This window comes from Nesoenas mayeri, assembly GCF_963082525.1.
Source record: "Nesoenas mayeri genome assembly, chromosome: 7".
NCBI classification, from domain to species: Eukaryota; Metazoa; Chordata; class Aves; order Columbiformes; family Columbidae; genus Nesoenas; species Nesoenas mayeri.
The window spans coordinates 25,545,982-25,565,985 of NC_137551.1; the positions used below are offsets into that span (position 1 = coordinate 25,545,982).

General features: G+C 57.7%; 1 protein-coding gene across 4 annotated transcripts in view; it reads left to right on the forward strand.

Annotated features, from left to right (window-relative positions):
* Positions 1 to 20,004, forward strand: part of KCNIP2 (potassium voltage-gated channel interacting protein 2) — a gene marked incomplete at both ends in the record, with an annotated part of 43,023 nt that overhangs the window by 735 nt on the left and 22,284 nt on the right. The window lies entirely within an intron of this gene.

Sequence of the window (20,004 nt, forward strand, 5' to 3'; positions counted from 1 at the left end):
GCCACAGCAGAGAACTCCCTGGATTCCCACATCCCACCACAACATCTGCGTCCATCCCTCACACCTCATTCCCCGTTGTCTGGTAATGAAGCAGCTGGGCTGGAGCTGGCAGCACCCCTTTTTCCCCATGTCCTCTCCACAAATCAGGCCAAATCCTGTCCCCTTTCAGTGCCTCTGTCACAGGAGCTATGAAATGGGGCAGCAATTCCCACCTGCCTTGCAGGACCCACGGCAGAGCCAAAGCTGTCCATAGCTGGTGGGGTTGGGTGCCCTTGTACTGCAGGCTGGGTACAGGCTGCAGTACTGGGTTATGTGCACAAGCTTCTCCCACGAATCCTGGTGATGCTTTTCCTGCCACAGTCTAGAATAGATTTTGGGCTTTGCTCTGGAGTTTCGAGGAGGTGGTTGTAGTAGCGCAAGACCCCTGCTCTGCTTTCCTGAGCAACTCCATGTGTGGGAATTGCTGTTTGCTGCTTGCCCAAACGTGCTGCAGGGAGGATATTTTTGAGCTGTGTAGGAACTTGGAACCCACACACAACTTTTGGTTTCTCCGGTAACTTTAAAATGTCCATATGGATTTAAATCAAACCAAAGTTAAAAACAAATTCCAGTCTCTCTGAGGCTGAGACCTTTTATGCCTGGGCTTACCTCTGAGCCAGCCGTGCAGCAGCAACCTGGACAGAGGGGATCTGTGCCGCTGTTGCAGCCCCTACTTGTGGGGATGGGGCTGATGAGGAGCCTTGGGGGAATAAGACTGAAATATCTGCCCCATTTCTCAGCTTAGGAAACGGAGGCCCTGGAAGGTCACATCACTTTTGCCATTGCTGTCAGGTCAGTGACCTGCCAGGGTAGAGCCAGCGGTAATGCCAGGGAGGAGAGGGAGCTGGTCCCAGCAGCACCGATTTCCCTTGCGCTGGCTGAGTGCACCGAAGCTGTCCCTTCCTGTGGAGGGAAAGTTGTTTTTCTCCCAGAAAGAGCGTGGAAGTGGTGCAGGCAGGAGGAGACGGAATGCAGCCTTAGCTCTAGGAAGGGTTTAATAGCTCAAGCTGCTGCCTGCTAACCTGGCCTGGGCCCTTCTGGTTCCCTGGGGATGTGGTGAGGAGCTGGGACCCCCGTGGGGCCGTAGTGAAGTCCCAGGGTGGAGCTGGCAGTGCCAGCATGGGCTTAGTCTCCCCTGCAGATGGGAGGGTCCCTGCCGACACTTGCTTTTTGGTATCTCAGTTCTGCCTGGGGACAAGCATGAACAGTCTGGGGTGTTCCTGCAGTCTTGAGGTCCTCCACTCATCAGGGTCTATCAGGGTTTGAGGGGGCATCTGCCATGCAAGAGCTGCTGAGAGATGATTTGATGTCAGGTGATGCAACAGCAGCTCCAGTTGATGTGTATGGGGACAGCAGTCGGTCCTGCCGCCTTCCTATTGCTCCTCAAAAACAGGCATGAGGGAGATGAGACTCCCACCTATGCATGCCTAGGGAACGGTTAGCAATATCCCCTCCCAAAAGAAGGAGAGGGGCTAAGGGGCAGCAGGAACTCCAACCATCCACAGGGTAGGAAAGCCCCACACCTTCCCCAGCAGCACACTGAATTTTAAATTTAAAGAGCTGTTGAAAATGGAGGTGCAGTGACAGCCCCCTATCCCTGTGGCATCTCCAGAGGTGCCCGGCAACCCTGACCCCAGATGGAACAGCCGTGGGCTTTGCAGGCTCAGGGCACGTGGATGTGTATGTGAGAGGAGAGAGCGCCTGAGTGAATGAAAGCTGCCTGCGTGTGAGCAGCGGGGAGGGCAGCACTGGCTCCGGTGATGGGGAGACATGGGCCAGCAGCGCTGGGGCAAGCCAGGATGGACTCTGCCTATGCCTGGCCCCAGTGCAATGGTGTGGGGTGAGGACAGGCACTGGCCATGCCACTGCTGAGCCTGGGGCTGGGCACCTGCCTGGGTGCTAAGGAGAGGAATGTTTGTGATACACCACTAGGAAATTAAACCAGTCCATTTCTGGGGTATTTAGGTGATGCTAGTGAGAAGTAAAAGCCATCCATAAATTACATTATTCCTCCACTCCTCTAATGGCTTGAGCGATTAGTGTACAAGCAGAGCCCGGAGCCAGTGTCTCAGGAGTGCTCTGGACGTGTCCCTCCATGCAGGAAAAATGGGAGCCCGGTGCCACTTTGCCCTGAGGAGTGCAGGTACCACATCCCCAGCCCTGAATCCTAGCAGCGCAAGAGATGAGAGGGTCTCAGAGGTGGCTTTCCCACCAGTCCATGGGGTTGTAGAGGCAGAGGACTGCCCCAGCCCCAGTTTGGTGACCTGGGGCTCCATCCCACCCTGAGGGACAAGACTATCCCAGCTATGCTGTGTCCTGCGAGTGGAAGGGCATGTGCCAGCACAGGGTCAACAACCGGGCTGTTTGGAGTGGGCCAAACCCCCTAACTGCATTTTGGAAGGATGAGGGATTCATCTCCAGGGCTGTTCGTCCCCCAAAAGGGGTTAGGAGGCTCGTTTTTCACGCCTGCTTTTTCACCCCTGCTTTCTCCTTCCCATTGCTGGGTTGCTGGGTCTTGAGCAATTGCTTTGCTCCACCCCAAGGGCAGCGAAGGGTTTGCAATGGGTGAACAATTGCTATAGAGACTGTCTGCAGAGTTTTGGGATCCTCCTGCCTCCCAAGGCATGGCTGATGGATGGGGACTCCCTAACTCCTAGCGCTTTGAGCAGCCCACCCAGTGAGCTGAAAACTGTAGGTACCAGCATAGCGACAGCGCAGCATCTGGCTGAACTCTCCTCCCTACCTAGAGGGAGGGTGTTTCAGAGACAATCTCTCCCAGTGATAGTAAGAAAGGAGAGATAGGGCTGAGCTGTTCCCTGCAAACATGCTGGGGGGAGGATGGGTCAGTAGGGACGATGGGAGGACAGTGGGAGCCGAGCTGCGGTCCCTGTTGCAGGGTAAAGTGGAAGAGCTGTGCCCCAGCGATGCATCTGCCGGAGGCGGGTACCAGGTGATGGGCAGATCTAGGGCTGCGCCAGGGCCTTGTTCTGCTGTCGGCAAACCCAGCAGCTCCATCGTGGCTGCTCACAGCCCATGATTAGCCAGGCAGGAGGAAAATCTCCGCAAGATTGCTGTAGCATAGGACTTCTACCTGCAAGGGGGATAATTCATTTCACAGGGTGTGGAGGGGGGGTGTCAGTGCTTGTCTGTCCAAAATAACAGTGTGTGTAGGGGAAGCACTAGGATCTGCAGCTGGTGAATGGAGTGATGGGGCTGATGTGGTGGATCAAGGGCAGGAGGCAGGCAGAGGCCAGCTGGGCATCCAGCTGTGGGTGTGCTTGGCAGGTTTTGTGCTGTGGTGGATCCCAGGGAGGGGCACTGGGATGGGGACTGTGCCTAAGACCACAGCAGCGTTTTGCTCATGCCCAGAACAAAGCTCCTTTTCTTGCCCAGTTGCTTTCTCAAACTGCACAGGAACATCCCTGGGTGCACGGCCCTGCCCACACAGGTCTGGCCGGGCCAGCTGCCTGCATCCCTGTGACCAGCAGCACACATGGGTTGTCACCTCCTAGAAGCAGTCCCACAGTGACACACATCAATGTCCTTCCCCTGGGGAGTCTGGCCCTTGGGAACTGTGCATGCTTCCCGTCCCGCTGCTCCTCCGCTATCCTTCCTCCTCCGTGCTGCTGCTGCCGCCCTATGCATTCCCCCTCCACATGCTGCTTCTGCTACCCACGGCAGGGTGGTGAGGCTGGGCTGGAAGCTGGACTGACCCTCAGACCAGGTCCCCAACTTCTCCAGGAGGCCCCCACTCAGGGTGGGGTACGGTGGGGAAAGGTCTCCCCACTCATGCGCTGGGGTGGTGGTCTCCCGTGGGGTCCTCTCTATGCCAAAGCGCCCTGTCCTCCATGGCTGCTGCACCTTCCTGGGGTGATGGGAGTGTTGCCTGACTCTGTCTCATCTCTGTCTGCTCTCTCTTACTCTCTGGCATCTGTATCCCTCTGCCTCTTCCCCCTTTGCTGTCCTGGCTTGTCTGCAGCCCTTCGATGCTGATGAATCCCCTCTCACAGCGCGTTGTGGCCTCCCCTGACCAGAGGTTCAGCCCCTGGGGCTCCTTGCCAGAGGGGATGCTGCTCTGAGCCTGTGCTGGGGCAAAGCTGCACAGGGGATGAGGGACATGCAGGTGATGCTACTGGGTGCTGCTGCCTGTGGGCACGTTTGATTTTGCAGGTGGAAAGGCTGGAGCTGAGGTTCTGGCAGCCGCTGCTGCATCCTCACAGACAGAGGTGGGTCGGAGCCTGTGGGGAACTGGTGACACAGGATTAATCGACAGGAAGTTTGTGCGTTTGGTTGGGGCGGTTACACAGCTGATTTCTGCAGAAGCCGATACATAATTCATGCGCTGTTCCAACTTTGGCCAAGGTGTACAACTCCTGCTGCACGGGGCTGGCGTTGCACTGGCAGGGAGGGCTTTCGTCATCTCTGTGTCCGGGCACAGAGAGGAGTTTTTCCCTACGTCTGGCCATATCACAGCTGTACAAGTTGTCTGGGCTCAGTGATGCTGCTTTACTGCTGTGTGTTATGCTGAGACCAACTGCCCCCCAGAGCTCTGGGAGCCGGGACAGGAGGAGGTGTGGGAGGGTGAGCAGAGCTGGCCCATGGAGCAGGCTCTGGTTTCCCTTGGCCATATCGGGTCCATAAGTCCTGGCTGGAACTGAGCTTCATGCCCTTGCCTTGTAGCCAGGGCATTACGGGGTCACCCAGCCCTGAAGGACAGAACAGACCCCATTAGTGGAGCTGTCCTCCCCCTCCCTCACTGGCTCTTCTCATTAGTGGTGTTTTCATTAGGAGAAGTGGTTTGGTTTTGTTTAAGCCAAATTGCTGTGCTTGGGAGATGATAAATCCATCTGCTGGCAAATCGCTCTCCTGCCGCCGGGATGGATCCCAGCCCTGGGCTTTAATCGTGCTGCAGATGAATGAGCCTCTAGTGAAATGAATCTCCGTGCTGTGCCCTGCCGGGGGGCTGAGCCGGGCAGACTGCCTCCCTGATGCCGTGGCAAGGGGCTCTGGGTTGGGATGGGTGACCAAAATCCTCTGCTAAGGGGTTGCAGAGCCCTGGGGGAGGCTATTGCTGAGCAAGTCAACTGCTGGAGCTGATGCAAGTGGCTTCCCTGGGTGCGAAGTGAGAGAGGAGCCTTTCCATGGGGCAAGGGCTTGTGGGTGGGTGCAGGGGTCCTGTTCAACCCACCATCTGTGCCAGGGTGCTCTGTCAGCAGCTGGGGCTGGGTGGGTGCGGTGCCATGGGGATGAGCGGCAGGACAGTGCGTGGGACAGGGCTGGGGATGAGATGTAGGGGATGAAGTGGCCCCGCTCTCAGTGATACCCTACCGAGTGGCTTTGTAAAGAGGATGTGGCAGCAGGGCTGCGCTGGAAGGGCGGCTCTTTTCAGGGTCCTCCTGTCCTCGACCTGCTGTGGCTTGGGCTACTTCTGGCTTTTAAGTAAATTTGTCTTCCACTTCAAATGAAAATGGGTGGTGCAGCCCCTGGGGAGCCATGTGAGTAATTAACTTGTTTGGGAATGGAGCCCTGCAGGAGGGGAGCTGGGGGCAGAATGGCTGCCACATTCAACAGGAGCTGAAGGGGATGGGGGGCATGGGGGATGTGTCACCTGCTGCTGAATTTGGGTCTCCCAGAATTTTTCCTCTCTGGTCTGGACAGGGTGACTCACCTGCAGATACCAGTGGGCGGGGGTGCCGTACACCCGCACGCCCACACACTTGCAGTATCACACTCCTGCCCATGCCCAACAGCAGCCCCAGGGCCCAGCTCCGTCTGGCTGTAGGTGACCCCAGCCCTGTTTTGGCAGGAAACACTGGACTTTGAACCTGTCAGGTCTGTTTGGGTGTCGGGCACCACTCCCAACCCCAAGATGCAATTAACATTGCTGCCGGGAGTTCTGGGGTGCGGCAAGAGGGTTGGTGTCCCATCCATGCTGCTCTTGCTCACCCTGTCCGGGGACACTGGGAACCTGGGTACATTGCAGTCTGGGGGCCATGCAGGCAGGTCCCCCATGGCTGCTGCAGTGCCCGTCCGGTTCCTACACCAGCTCCATCCCCAGCAAGCATGTGGGGGCTGTGCCCTGTGTGAGACAAGGGCACAACCTGCACATGGACGAGCTCGATCCACACTCCGCTTGGAGTGCCCTGGGCTGTAGCTGGGACAAGCTGGTGGCTTTGTCCTGGAGGAGAGGGAGTGGTGTGGGAGCTATCTGGCCTACAGAAAGGTCTGGCGAGGGCTGCGCTGCCCACAGGCAGGTAGGGGGTGCTCAGAGCCTCAAGGGCCAGTGCCAGGCTGGCAGCAGAGATGCTTCACCTGCAGCCCCTCACCTAGGAGCAGGTCAGATATAGTGATGGAGTCGCTAACTGCAGGTGGGCTGATGGCATAAATCCGCTGCCACAGCTCTGCCGTATGGAGATGAGGGGACTGACTGGCCAGACCACAACACCCCTGGGCTGTCCTGCTATCCCTGTGAGCCACCTCCTGTGGCAGTGGCATTCCTGCTGGGAATGGGCTTGACTGTCTGAAGCAGAGGGAGGTTTCTTGTCAAGATGCTACCAGGAGAGACTGACAGGACCCTGTCACCGAGCCTCTGTGGGGCAGAAAGAAGGACTCTGGTCCTGGCTCCAGGCACTGACCCCAGCAGCAGAACTGGGATGCACTGTCTCCCTTTAACTGTCTTCTCATCACCAAACCCACATATTTGGAGATGAAAAAAGTGCATTTTAGGGACGGAGCATTGGTGACAGTCTGGCCAGGATCTGAGTCACAGGGAAGAGGTTTTCCAGGGTTTTTCCCTTGGCCCAGCTGAGGAAGGTGCAGCCCTGAGAGATGCAGGGAGGCACTGGCAAACTTGCGCATCCTTGGATCACCCTCAGTCCCAGCAGGAGCCAGGGATGAACCATCCAGCTGCTCTCACCTGGATACTGCAGCCCATCCAGCTGCAGCAGGGTGAAATGAGAGCCAGCCTGCTTGCTAACAAGATTAGACAAGCGAGCCACTGCTCCTGGCCCGTTTGGTTAATCGCTTCTTCCTAGATTGAATTTTTAAAAATTGTATTGCTTACAGAAAGCCCCTAAATGGGTTTAAAGGCAATAATCCACTCTGCCCTCCATCACTGCAAGGATCCCACCGAGCCTCCTTGGCAGTGGGTTGTTGAAGTCCCTTGTGTGTCTCCGCGTGTCTCTGGTGTCCCCAGGAGGTGGCTGGCTGGCTGGCCAGCCCTTGGTGGCTCTTGATTTACTTGCATCTGGCCCCAGAGCAGGGAGGGATGGCTGCTGCTGCTGGCTTTTCGGGTTGCAGCTCCTGGGCAGGAATGCTGTAATGTGCTGTGGTTAGGGCTGATCACAGTGTACCCTGGGGACACCTCAGCCCTCTCCTGTGTGATGGGTTATGCCCTCAAGTAGCTCTTTATCCCCTCCGAAGTCACACCTTCTGAGCCCAGCCCCTGCTCTGCATTTCTCATGCTGACCTGAGCAAATATCCCCCGGCACCCACCCTGCCCACTGGCCTCCCCTCCGCCGCTGTGCAAAGTGAGTCACTCCCCAGCACCAGGAATCTTTCATGTCATTTCCCCCTTTGCTGCAAAGTCATTAATGCGAGTGGAATAATTTGTTGCATAACAGAGAGGATCAGCAGGAGCTCTGCTGTGGCGAGTGACGCCTGGCCCCGGCTCCCACCACCCTGGCCACCACTGCCCCAGGAGAGGGTGGCTCTGTGGGCTCACTGGCTGGGAGCATCCCAGGTCTTGCTGGGATTGTGATTCCACAGCTGCATTGTGCTGGTAGTGATGGTGTCAGCTCCCTGAGAGTTTTTTCCAAAACCGCCGAGTCCCACCTAGACCCTGACTGCATGAGATGGATGTATTTCTTGTGGCCTCAGTGTCTGCTCACCCTCACACAGCTCCTCTGAAAGGGCCTTGTCCCAACTGCTCCATAGTGACAGGGGCACGAAGTGTCCCCTGCATTGACCAGGGGGTGTGTAGTGGCACCTGCCACATCCATGCCTCGTACCCGCCACATGCTGCTCCAGCTCCTCTGAGCTCCCCAGGCCGTGGGGTCACAAGTGCTTCCCACCAGCACTCAAATCCTTCCCGGCTTCTCACTTCAGAACTGGGGACTCCAAGGTGTCCCAGTGGGGGTGCAGGCTGTCTGGTACCCTGCATTGGCTCAGGGCCCTGAAGCCCCCAAGGGCAGCTCTGGAACTTGCAGTGAGGTCCCAGCTGTCTGTTGCTGCTGGCGATAGCAAACCCATGCAGGGGGTGCAAACCCAAGCACGGCCGGGGCTCTTTCCTGGGGACTTCACAGCCTCCTAAGCAGGGAGCCGGCTGGAGCGGGGGCTCACTGCCCTCAGCCAGCCCACCTCAGGGCTGTGGGTGCTCGGAGCTCTTGCCAGAGTGATGCTCATTGTGGTTGTGGCAGATCTGGTTCCTTTCATGCATGGTGAGGGGGAGAAGAGCAGGGAAGAGTGCTTTAGGTGTTCAAAGGCACAGTGGAGACTGCCCCTCTGCCCAGAATTAATATTCTTCTATCCTGTGCTCGGCTGGGCATTAATTTCAAGATGCTGCAATGGGAAAGGGGGAGCCTAAGAGGACTGGTCTGAGAGCAGAAGGATTTAGTGAAGGAATGTGGGTGGTGCTGGGGGATGCACAGGGAACAGCAGCATCCAATGGCACAGGACGGGCAGGAGGGAGAAGGTGACCATGCGCCCCTCAGGAATGATGTGTCTGATGTGTCCCTGCTGTGACTATGGTGGTACTCAGTGGGTCCCACCAGCCCCTGGAAGGGGACATGGGGGTGATACTGTCCTTGTCACCAGGGAGAGCACTGTTGCTGGGTGGCTGGGTGAGGAAGGGACCATGTTCTGCTTGCTCAAGGCCTGGCTGTGCCACATGTCCCACCTCTGCCCCTTGCTGTGCCTGGGACAGAAGTTTCAAACCCAAGCCTGGGGGAACCCAGTGGATGGACATTATGCCTGGCTCCATGGGGGGCAAGAAGAGGCCCTCCCCAGTGCCACATCCCAGTGGGGACTTTGTCCCCTTACCCCAGCTGGGCAGCAATTCCCCTTGGTGGAGAGGGCTGGCCCAGAGCAGTGCAGGGAGGCAGGAAATGGTGTTTAATATTTCAAAGCAATTCATTGAAAACCTGCTGCTCCCTGGGGCTGGTCCAGACCCAGCAACTCTGGAAAGGGACCAGGATCGGCACCACCCCAGCGCAGTGTGAGCTGGAGTGGGAGGCTCTTTTGGGACCACATCCATCAGGTTAAAGGAGCCTTTCATCCCCTCTGTTGCCTGCAGACCTGAGGGTCCCACCTGTGCCCTGGGCCACAGCTCTAGGGCAGAGACGTGGGTCCCAAGGGTCTGCAGTGGCTCCACAGCCCCACACCACCCTGTGCCTCCCTCGACACTGTTTGTTTTCTCAGCCCGCCCTGCTGTAATTACAACCTGCTGTCACTCTCTGGATAATACATCTTTGCTTTTATCACTGCTTAATTAAATAACTGTGGGAAAGTGAGGGGCTGGTAACCCCTTGTTTGCTGGCACAAATAACCTGGTGGCACTGGGGAGGTCTCTTGGCAGAGGAGCTGGATGGGGCCAGCTGTGCTCTGGCTCAAGAGACATGGTTGAAGGTGGGGTACCTGTGTGCCCCTGGGAGGGTGCTGATTTTGTTATTTTGTTGTTCGTGGGCACAGCATCTCTGGCACAGATGTTTACAGGCCATCTCTACGGAGGTGCTCTGGGTACGACTGCCACCACCCCATCTGTAATTCTCCCCTTGGCTCAGAGCTGTGCCCACTGCCAGGCTGGGAAGAGCATGCGGGCAGAGTGCCCACTGCCAGGCCAGCCACCTCTGCCCACAATTAGTTGGTCTTAATGAGTGTCCCTGGCAGCTGCTGCTGGGTCAGTGAGCTCCGACTGAGTATCTGGCAGTCACTCCCCTCCAGGGCTGGACATGTGGGGTCCTGCTCCCCACTCAGCAGAGCATCCTCAGCTGTGCCATGGGTCCTCAGTGTGGATGTGTCCCCCTCTGCTCTCTCTCCAACCCTTCCCTCATCCCTTCACTGTCTCCCTGCCTTTGTGCTGTCCCCTGGTGCAAGCCTCTGTGAAGCTCCTGGCATGAGGAACCCAGGGTGCCATTTTGGGGACTGGAAGTAATGCACCTCCAGCTGCTGCCACGTCTTGCTCCCCTGGGTGCCTCTTCCTCCCCATCCCAGCCACCCCACAAGGTGCTGTAGCACCAGGAACTATGTGTGTTGTGGCATCCTCAGGAGCAGGACGTGTCCTTCTTTCAAAACAAATGGGTCGGGGCAGTGGGAACGCTACCCTGGGCACTGCCTGCCTCACCGTGATGGACTGGGGAAAGGTCTGGTCTGACAGGATTTCCATCTACCCAAGACAAAGCACTGCACTGAACTGCAGTGCCATGGGTCCTCAGCCCAGCCTGGGTGGGGATTGATGAATGTCCCCAAACTGTTCCCAAGCCCCAAGCTTTGTGTTTGCCTGTAACAAGGAGCCAGTTCTTTTTGCAGATGCCATCTGGTTCCTTGCAGTGCTGGGTCCCCGTGCACCAAGCACCCGCCATTCATTGTGCAGGCAGCATCACAAGCTACACTTAGCTTCAGTCTCGTGGAGGGTGTGGGTGATGAGATGTCCAAGATGCATGGCTGGGGTAGACTGGAAAATGTCCCCCAGTTGGGGACGGGCCTCCTGGTGCTGTGAGCAGCCCTGTGCGTTGGGGAGGATGATGGGTCCAGGGATGGAGAGATTTTGGGGGCACTCTGGGGCTTCATGGCAGGATGCTGTGGGAGGATGACCTCACTGCCTCCATAGGGTTTACTTGCAGGCAGGGTAATGTGGGTTGATCTGCAGGCTCAGGGTGCTTCTTGTGCGCTGTCTGTCCTCCTGCCTGCCCTGGATTTGCAGCCAGGGAGTCGTTTTTCACAGATCAAAGCCAGGGGGCATCTCTCATCTCAGCTTACCTTGGTCTTGCCTGCACCCCAGCCCAGAGCGCAGGGGAGGATTTGGAGGTAATCCTTGCAGATGGGATGCTGCTGGCTAATTATAGCCGAGCTCTCGCTTCATGGGAACCACGGCGAATTGTCCCTTGAGCCTAGGCAGTGATGGTACAAATCTGCTGCTAATTAGACTTGAAAGTCCTCCCATGAGCTCAGGCGCGGGATGGATATTTGATTATTAACATATTTATTTCTAAGCCTCTCAGCAGGTTTTGCACAGGGAGGCTGTAGTCTCCCCCCTGAGTAACTACCAGGCACATTTATTCCTACCAAGAGTGCTTGGCAGCTCCAGGGGAGGGTGAGGGCTGTTCAGTTCTATGTGCTTATTTTTTTGGGGGTGTCTCACCAAAGTGTGTGGAAAAGACATCCTGCTGATGCTGGGGATGTTCCAGGTGGGAGCACAGACCCCAGGTACTACTCTGTGCCCCTCTTCTGGGTGGGATGCTCCTGGCCCTCATGCCCAGGTGGGGAATCCAGAAATGTCTTTTCCCTCTTGCCTCCTGGGTTTGTTGGCTTCAAGCACTGGGACAGTGTGAGGATGACCCAGTGGTGCAGAGCTGGTGCCGAGCACCGCAACCCAACACAAAGCTGGCTGCCACGGCATCCCCGGGGAGAGCATCCCTCCCTCTGGCGAAGGCAGACAAACTGCAATGGAAACGTTGCCTCTGAAACAACCAAAAATAGATTTCCTGTCCCCAAAATGTCAGTTTAAAAAGGCAGTCTCTGGGGGCACCCTCAGGCTGGCAGTGGGCTGAACGGGTGCCCTGGAGATGCTGGGTGGGCGGCCCTGCTGCCCCGTGATGCAGGGCGGGCAGAGCAGGGGGCTGGAGGGCTGAGCCATTGCTTGTGGTACAAGTGGGGAGAGGGTCAGTGCTGGTGGGGGAGGCATCAGCCCGGCCATGGGGCTGCGCAGTGTTTTAGCTTGAGGCTGGAGAAAGGTGCATGTGGGCTGTCAGGGGGACAGCACTGATCTAGTGTGTTATCCCTGCCCTAAGCCCCCCACATCCCCCCAGACAGTTGTCACCCATCCAGGGGTTTCAGGCCAGTGCCGGAAGCTGTTGGCATGGGGAAGGTGAGGAGCCGTGGGTCAGGACCTCAGCCCCATCTCCAGCACCGCTTTGATCTCCGTCCCTGCTTTGTTGCTGTGTCTCCCCATCCAGGGAGGGTCCGAGCTGGGGAGCCGGGGGCAGGTGCCTTGTTACAGCACTCGAGTTATTAATAGCAGCAAGCACTCTCAGTGCCTTCAAGCTAAGTCCATTTGAGGGGGATTCCAGCCATTTGAAGTACGTTTCCCCTCTCTGGGATCCCTTGGGCACCTTATCTCCCTCTCCCAGCTGCGCAGCCAGTGTGTGCCGGAGCCCCTGGATGAGCCACAGTGCTAATAGTCTTTCCCGTGCCGTCAGCCCGGCAGTGTCTGGCTGGGTGATGTAGGGCACCCTGCTGCCTGCACATGTGGGAGCCGAGTTCACATACCAGCTCATCCCTGCCGTGTTTCCTCCCATCACTGTGCCGAGCCGGAGCTATTGGCAGTAGAGCAGACGCTGATTGCAAGGAAATTAGCCTTGTGCCATCTCCAATTTATCTGAGCCCAACCTGTGCATGATTGCATGGGGCTTGTTAATTTGTCGCTGTCACTGTGGCTTGGTGCAAGGCTTTGAGCATGGCAAGGCTGGAGGGGAGCATGCTGGGGGTCCGGGACATGTGGCAGCCTGCTGGCCGTGGCCTCCCCTGGAGCAGATTTGGGAGCAGGGCTGGCATTGCTTGTGGCCAGGCTGAAATTTTTCCCAGCCTCACAGTTCAGGAGGCTCCGGTGAGGCTCGGAGTGGGAGCTGGGGCAGACCTGGGAATGCAGAGTAGTGTGTTAGGCATGGAAACCCCCGGTGCTCCCTGTGAGGTGCTGTGGGCATAGGGCAGGGTGGGCATCTGAGGTACAAAAATAGATGCCCATTCAGGTTAAGGACATGCTGTGGCTGTGTTGTGCCCCAGTGCGAGCTGTGCACTCCCAGATGGTGATGACCCACCTGGATGGCTGTGCTCTCTGGAGGTCCTGGCAGTTGTGCTGCCCCACTGCCTGATATATCCTGGGTGCCACCTGTGTTGCTGTGCTTTGCAGACCCAACAAGCTCAGAAATGGCCCCAGGTGCTTCAGGCAGGCTATGGTTATACTTGCTTACCACTCAGTAATTCTCAATGTGTCAGTCCTATAATCAGGGCTGGGCTCAGCTCCTGGCTCTTTTCCCTTCCGCGTGCCTCCGTTTCCCTGCAGATGTTGTTCCTGGTCTTTGCTCTCCCTTTGCAAGACATGGAGGCTCTCAGGGTGCACCCAAGAGCCTGGGTTGGGGTGATGGAGCCCGTCCCCCCTGTCTGGTCCCCTCCTCCCCACCGCTGCTACCCTATGTGTGGGGGTGATTAATTATTCACACCCCGGCAGGCGGGGGTGTCTGCAGCTGCCTGCGTGATGCCAATGGGGCCGACATGCCACTGAGCACAGAGAGCTTTTCTGTGTAAATCCCTGAAATATTTAGCAGAACTGACTTAAAAAATGCAGCTTGGGAGAAGCTAGTGCCTTGGCATAACCTGGAGGCCTGGGGGCCATCATGGGGGGCGATGGGTGTGATGAATGCACCAGGGTGGTCCCTGGGGGACTCTGGCCCCAATTTTTGCCCCACACCCACCATCCAAGTTGCCGGTAGACCTTGTGTCTGTCTGTTCATCTGATCACCTATCCATTTGGTCTTTCTTCTTGTCTCTGCCTTGAGACTGTGGGGGTAGCCCCATCCTTTCCCTGCATTGCAGGGGTGCTTTGGAGCTAAATGTTGGCTGGGGCATGTCCCGGTCCCCAGCCGGTGCCACCAGAGCCAAGCTGCTGCCCTGTCACCTGCTGTGTGCTGGCTGCTTGTAGTTTGTTGCTGAGGGACCAGTGCACAGTGTTGGGCTGGGTTCCTTCCCTGGCAGCGCCTTCCTGAGCAGACGGATCACGCCACATGCATTTTTTAACAAGATCCATCGGCTGAGAACGAGCCGAGCTGTCGCCGCAGGTTTGTGATCAAAGTCAGACATGCCCTGGCAGCCCGGGGGATTGTGGCCCTGCACACCACCCCTCTCCATCACACGGCCAATTTACGGGGCATTTATTCCAGCATCGTGGGTGGGGAATCCGGCAGCATCGCAGGTTGCAGATGTGTTGCCCCTGCATCCCTGAAGGTACTAGGATGGCCAGCGCTCTCCTGCCTGGCATGATGTGGGGTGCATGGCCAAAGGCAGCGTGGGCTCACGGTTAGAGCACACTGCTCTTCCATGGCTGTCTGCCCTACTCTGAGGCTTTCTCTCACCTCCTTGTTCAGTTTGCTCCTGTCCCCCTTTCCCCCCAGGCCGGTGGGGTGGAAGGCACCTGCAGTGGGCTCATGCAGCGTGGTTGTGGTTGTGCTGTGTGTTTCTCTCTGCAGGCACCAGCAGAGCCCCCAGGCTGCACTTTGCAGTGACAGCACATCCCATGTTACAGCTGCTGCAAATCCTACCTGCTAATAGCTATGCAAATCACCTCATTAGCTGCCTGATTTATTTTCTCTGGCATCATGTTTTCAGAATTTTCCGAAGTCCCTGAGGCTGCAGGTCCCCAGGGCTGGGAGGAGGCAGGAGCAGCAACAGGACACTCAGGTGGGGCTGGCTGCATCAAGCCTTCCTCTGCAATGGCAGCAGTGTTTGGCTCCCATGGAGCCACCTGCTCTCATACCATGTGTTTGGGACCAGGAACTCACGCCTTCCACAGTCTCTGTTGCTGAGGTGTTCTCCTCCTCATCCCTCAGCATGCTCTGGCTCTGGGGTGAGTCTTGCTGAGCCCTCCCTCCAGCCAGGAGGCACGGGGCTACAGGGTACTCTGCATCCTTCTCACCCTGATTGCCTTTCTTCCTTGAGGGAGGTGTTGTTGGTGGATGCTGTCACAGGGGTCTGCCCTCTGACAGCCCCAGGATGACCCCAGAGAGCCCCCTGATGCCCTGGTCAGGGTGGCCCTGGCCTGGAACCCTGTTCTTGTCCTGTCCATGAGGCATGTGGACTGGGCTGAAACACTTTGAAACCTGAGCACCATCCAGGGCTGGCATAGGCAGGAATGGCCCCTGAGCACCAGCATGGTGCCCCTTGGGGATGTCCATGTCCCAGGGTGTTCGTGCCCATGCTGGTTGTGCACGCAAGCGTGTGGTTGTCTGCAAGTATTACTGTCTCCTGGTTGCATTTTCCAGGGGTGTTCACATGCCCACAACACCCGTGACAGCAGGACAGGTTTTGCATGAGCAGCAAGGGACCCATGTCTTAAGTCCTGTCCCTGACCCAGCCTTTCCATGGACTTGTCTTTGCGCTGCTGAGCTGCCTGAAAGCATTGTGTCTGCTCCCTGCCTTCTGTTTATCTTTTATTTTCCCCCTTATTTTTGTGGCTGTGCTAATGAATATTTTATGGCCAGGAACCAGCATGAATTCCCTTGTCTGCCCCCAGCGCTCCTGAAGCAGGTACCAGCCCAGATGTCAGTGCCTTAGGAAGGATGTGCCTGCCAAGAAGCTATCTCAGGAGGAGAGAACTTGGGCAGAGAAGGAAGCAATGGCTCTGATGTGGATAGCTGTGTCATGTCCCCCTCTGCAGTGGTGCTGTCACTGTCCCATCCAGGCCGCGAGGGACTTCCAGCAGAGTGTGCTGGCACTGTGTCTGTGCATGGATTGGCCTTCACGGTTCCCATGTATCCTTGCACACGTGTGCACGGCCTTGTCCAGGTGGCCATGCGTGCTCCGACACAACTGCACGTGTCTCCTCCTGTCCCTCGTGTGCCACCCGCCGCCACAGCCGTCTGAATGAACCACGTCCCCGGCTCACCTCCCCGTGGCCTCGCCGCTGCTGCTGCGCTGTGCGGGGGCTCCTCTTAGCGTCAGACAGCAGCAACAGCACCGTGGCCGGCACAGCCCGCGGGTCGGGCCGAGGCACCGCACGGGCGCTGCGTGCGCTGCCCTGGGCTGCTGTGCATCCAAGCTGGAGGTGACCCAGCACAGCCCCAAAACCTGCAGGCGGGCAGCTGTTTTCCCCCTTCCCATTGCCGCGGCTCTAGCAATGCCGTGTCTCCTTTCAGTAGCCCAACAGGTTTTCTGGGGACGCAGGCTGGCTCAAAATATCCCTTTGAGAGGTGATGTCCTTTGCCCTTGTGAGACACTGTGGGGACTGGAGTTTGCCTGTGTCTGGGGTAGGGGCTTGGAGACCACTGGCCTCATGGGGGCAACAACTTTGGGAGAAGCACAGGTGAGTCAGGAGGCTGGCAGGGTGCTCCCTGCAACGGTATCTGTGGTGGCTGTGACCCAGGTGACAGATTGCCAGAAAGAAAGTGTGTAACAGTGGGCTCAACAGCCCTGATTTGTTGTTTGTGATTTCTGCTTTGTCTTTCTGGGTGAGAGGTACATCAGTGACCAAGTGGCTTTGGTGCCCTTATGCAAGGGCAAGACATGTGGTCCCTGATGCCAGCCTGAGGAGCGCATGCTTGGAGGGAGCCCTGGGATGGGAGCAAACTGACTCACATCTCTCAGCAATGCACTGTCCTTGCAAAATACCTGCTGAGACTTGCCAGGTGCAGGATGCACGGGGATGAGGACAGTCCCCTGGCTCAGCCCATCTGGTCCTCATGAGTTTCTGTCTTGGTGTCAGTGCATGATGGCCTCTCTGGAGAGCTGAGGACCAACCTGGAGGGGTCATGCTGCTTTAAAAATCACTGTCCAGTTCTGGACTGGTTGTAGCACCTGGGGATGCTGGTGGGCAGCCAAGCCTGGAGGTGGGGCGGGTGACATGAGTGCTGGGCTCTTCTCTTCCACTGTGTCCCTGCAGGTTGGCGTGGGGTGGTCTCTGCATGCTGATGGGGGATATGTGAGCTCCCCTGTCCTACACAGCCATCACTATCAGGGTGCACAGGGCAGTGCTTGCATATCCAACCTTCCCGGGACATGCTGGGATGGAGCAACCTTCCTGCCTAGGTGGGATCTGGCTCCCAAGGAGCTGGATGGTGGGTTTGGGATGGATCTGCAAACTTTGCTTGCTGTCACGTCCTGCGGGCTCTGGCACCCTCCTGTGGCTGGTCTGCCACCTCTCCTGTATCCCACGGGCTTTTGGGATGCTGTGGCTGCATTGGGCTGAGTTGTGCTGGCTGGTCCCGCGGTGATGCAGTGGTATCTCTCTCAGCGTGGGGGGAGTGCTGCTTTTACGGGATTTGGCCTTGTGTCACACAGCTCAAGGGTCGTTTCAAGAAACTGTCCCAGTGTGTTTGTGTTGTGGGTTTGAGCCAAGAGTGGGGCTCCTGGATACTGTAGATAAGGACTGAGGGTCCTAAACCCCTGACCTGCCCCCAGAAGGTGGCAGGAGGGGACTGGGCACCACTGACAGCCAAAATTTCTGAGCTTTATTCTGTGGGCAGGTGGTCTGCAGGGAATAGGTTCAGTTGGGGTGTTGCATTCATAGATTGGCCCTGCAGCTGTGCTCCTGTGTCCACTGAAATGACTACTCTGCTTCAGCTGTCCCCTTCCTCCTGCAGGGCTGATGTCCCTTGCAGCCCTTTCCTGGCCCAGGGCTTTGTGGATGTGTTATTGTAGGGCTGCAAACCTCTTCTCTGTTGTGTGTCACACCTTGCTGTAGTGTCTCCCCAAAGCTTGCTTAGCCCTGCACTGACTGGTGCAGCATCCCCTGATGCCTGTTCCCCACTGCTCCAGGGCACTGTCTGCCATGGTCTGGGGGCTCTCTGTTTGGAGGACTGCCTCCCTTTACAGGGGCATAGCCAGCATAATAGACAGGGGCGGCTTGGGTTGGAGGGGATGGCCCTTCTTTTAAGGAGCCAGAGGTGAGGTTACCCCATATCAAGGCCTGGAGGGGCTCATGCCCCATCCTTTGTTGAGGCATCGATAGAGACTGGGTAGTCTGACTGTTCCTGTCTAGATCACACCTGTACCCCCTTTCCCATCCCTGAGGGACCCAAAGTTGTATTTTCCATCAGGTCTCTTTTTCTTCGCTTCTTCCACCATTAATAAGAGATGAGGCTTATGAGATAATAGAGCCTGGATGGATGCAGAGCCAAGAGATCCTGCTGGTGCAGGCTGTGGATGTGATGTGGAGAGGGAACTGCAGCTGGAAAAATGGGACTTTGAGAAGGGATGCGGTCGCCAGTCTGCACAGAGCATCTTGGGCTGTCTCTGAGAGCAGGGAAATCCCACTGCTGCCACGTGCCAGACTCTCTTCTGGCTCTGACATACTGTGCAAGCTAGCAACTCACTGCCAGGCTGAGCTTTGGAGTGAGCAGCTCTCAGCCCTGACAGTCTGGGAGTCTGACTCCTCTTTCTCCCATCCTTGCACTGATTCTCTTCTCTTCCCATACGTGGAGCCAGCGGGAGCAGGTGGCTGGTGCCAGGGATGCAGAATGCTCGCAGCGCTGGAGGGCTGATGCTTGGGGATGCAGGACGTTTGCACTGCTGGAGTGCTGTTGCCACAGGGATGCAGGACACTCACAGCTGGCTGGAGCAAATGATTGATGCTCAGGGATGCGGGATGCTCAGAGCACTTGGTAGTGGGAGCGGAGCGCTGATGCCCAGGGCAGTACAATGCTCTCCGTGCCGGCTCCCCTCCGGAAGGAACACCCTTCCCTGCTCTTGGAGAGAGGCGGCCCTGGGATGCAGCAGTGCCTCATTGGTCAGCGGGACCTGTGGAGTCTGCGAGTTGCCATACCAACCTGCCTCTGGTTCTTGGCCAGCCGGGGCGTGAAGTGCCGGGTCGAGCTGCTGGCAAGGGGCGGACCAGGAGCCAGGGGCGACCCGGGGCTCTGCCAGCCAGGAAGCCGTCCACCCGTCTCTCCCGGAGAGCTGGCTGGCACCGCTGGGCTCCCCGGCCCCGAGCGTCCTCCTGCCGCTACTCCCTGCAACTTTGCTGCACGGAAGGGGCCGGCGGGCTGGCACGGCGGGGGCGTTACCCAGGCACCCCGCTCCCTCACCGAGCTTGTGGTCAGCTTTTGTGTGCCTAAGCCCTGGGAGGGCCATCGACGCCAGCTCCACTGCCCCTTTGGATTGCAGACAGCCTGCACAGGAGCATCCCAGCCCCAAACTTGCCGGCCGGCAGCCTGCCGCCTGGGAGCGGGGCCTGGCGGCTGCCGCGCTCCCGGGCGCTATCTGCGCCCTCCCCGCCGGGCTGGACCTGCAGCCGATGTCCGCAGGTTCGCTCCGGGCAAGGAAGGCTCTGTCCTCCCGCGGGCATCGCCTGCTGCTCGGAGGAGCTGAGGGACTGTTTGCCGGCTGGGAGGGGGGCGTCTGGGTCCCTCCTCAGCGCTGTGAGCTGGAGCCATGAGCCACTGCCAGCAGCGCTGCAAGAGACAGCTGGGCCGGGTGATTCGCTTCTTCTACCAGTTTGTCACTGGGACCCTCTCCCAAGGTAGGTGCCTCCCTAGGAGGCATAGGGGCTCTTTTCCATTGGAGGGGGTTTTTGTCTGGTTGGTTTTTGTGGGATTATTTGGGGAGAGGGGGAAATTCTGTTTAGGTGCTGAGTGGTGCTGAGCTATTCAGCCCCAGTTGGAGGGGTTGCACTAGGCTCTGTGGGGGGCAAAGCTGAAGATGCTCATGGGAGGCAATAAGAGACTCTGAAGGTCCCCTGTGGACCTGGGGTGACAGAAATGTTTTATTTGGGTAGGGGACTGGTGCAGTGAGAAAACTGCTGTGGAAATAAACTACAGCTGGTCTGACCCTCTCCTGTCATACCAGGCATCTGCTGCTTCCAGGACCAGGGCTGTGCCCTCAGTTGATCCAGCCAGCCAGGGAAACCCTGGGTGTGCCCATGGGCTGGGACAGGGACACACCCTGGTGCCTTTATCCATCTGTGCTTGCATCCTGAGATGCTGCCTGGTCCTGAGGACAGAGCTGTGTACTGTGTGTCCCCCGTTTTGCTGGTACAGCCATGGC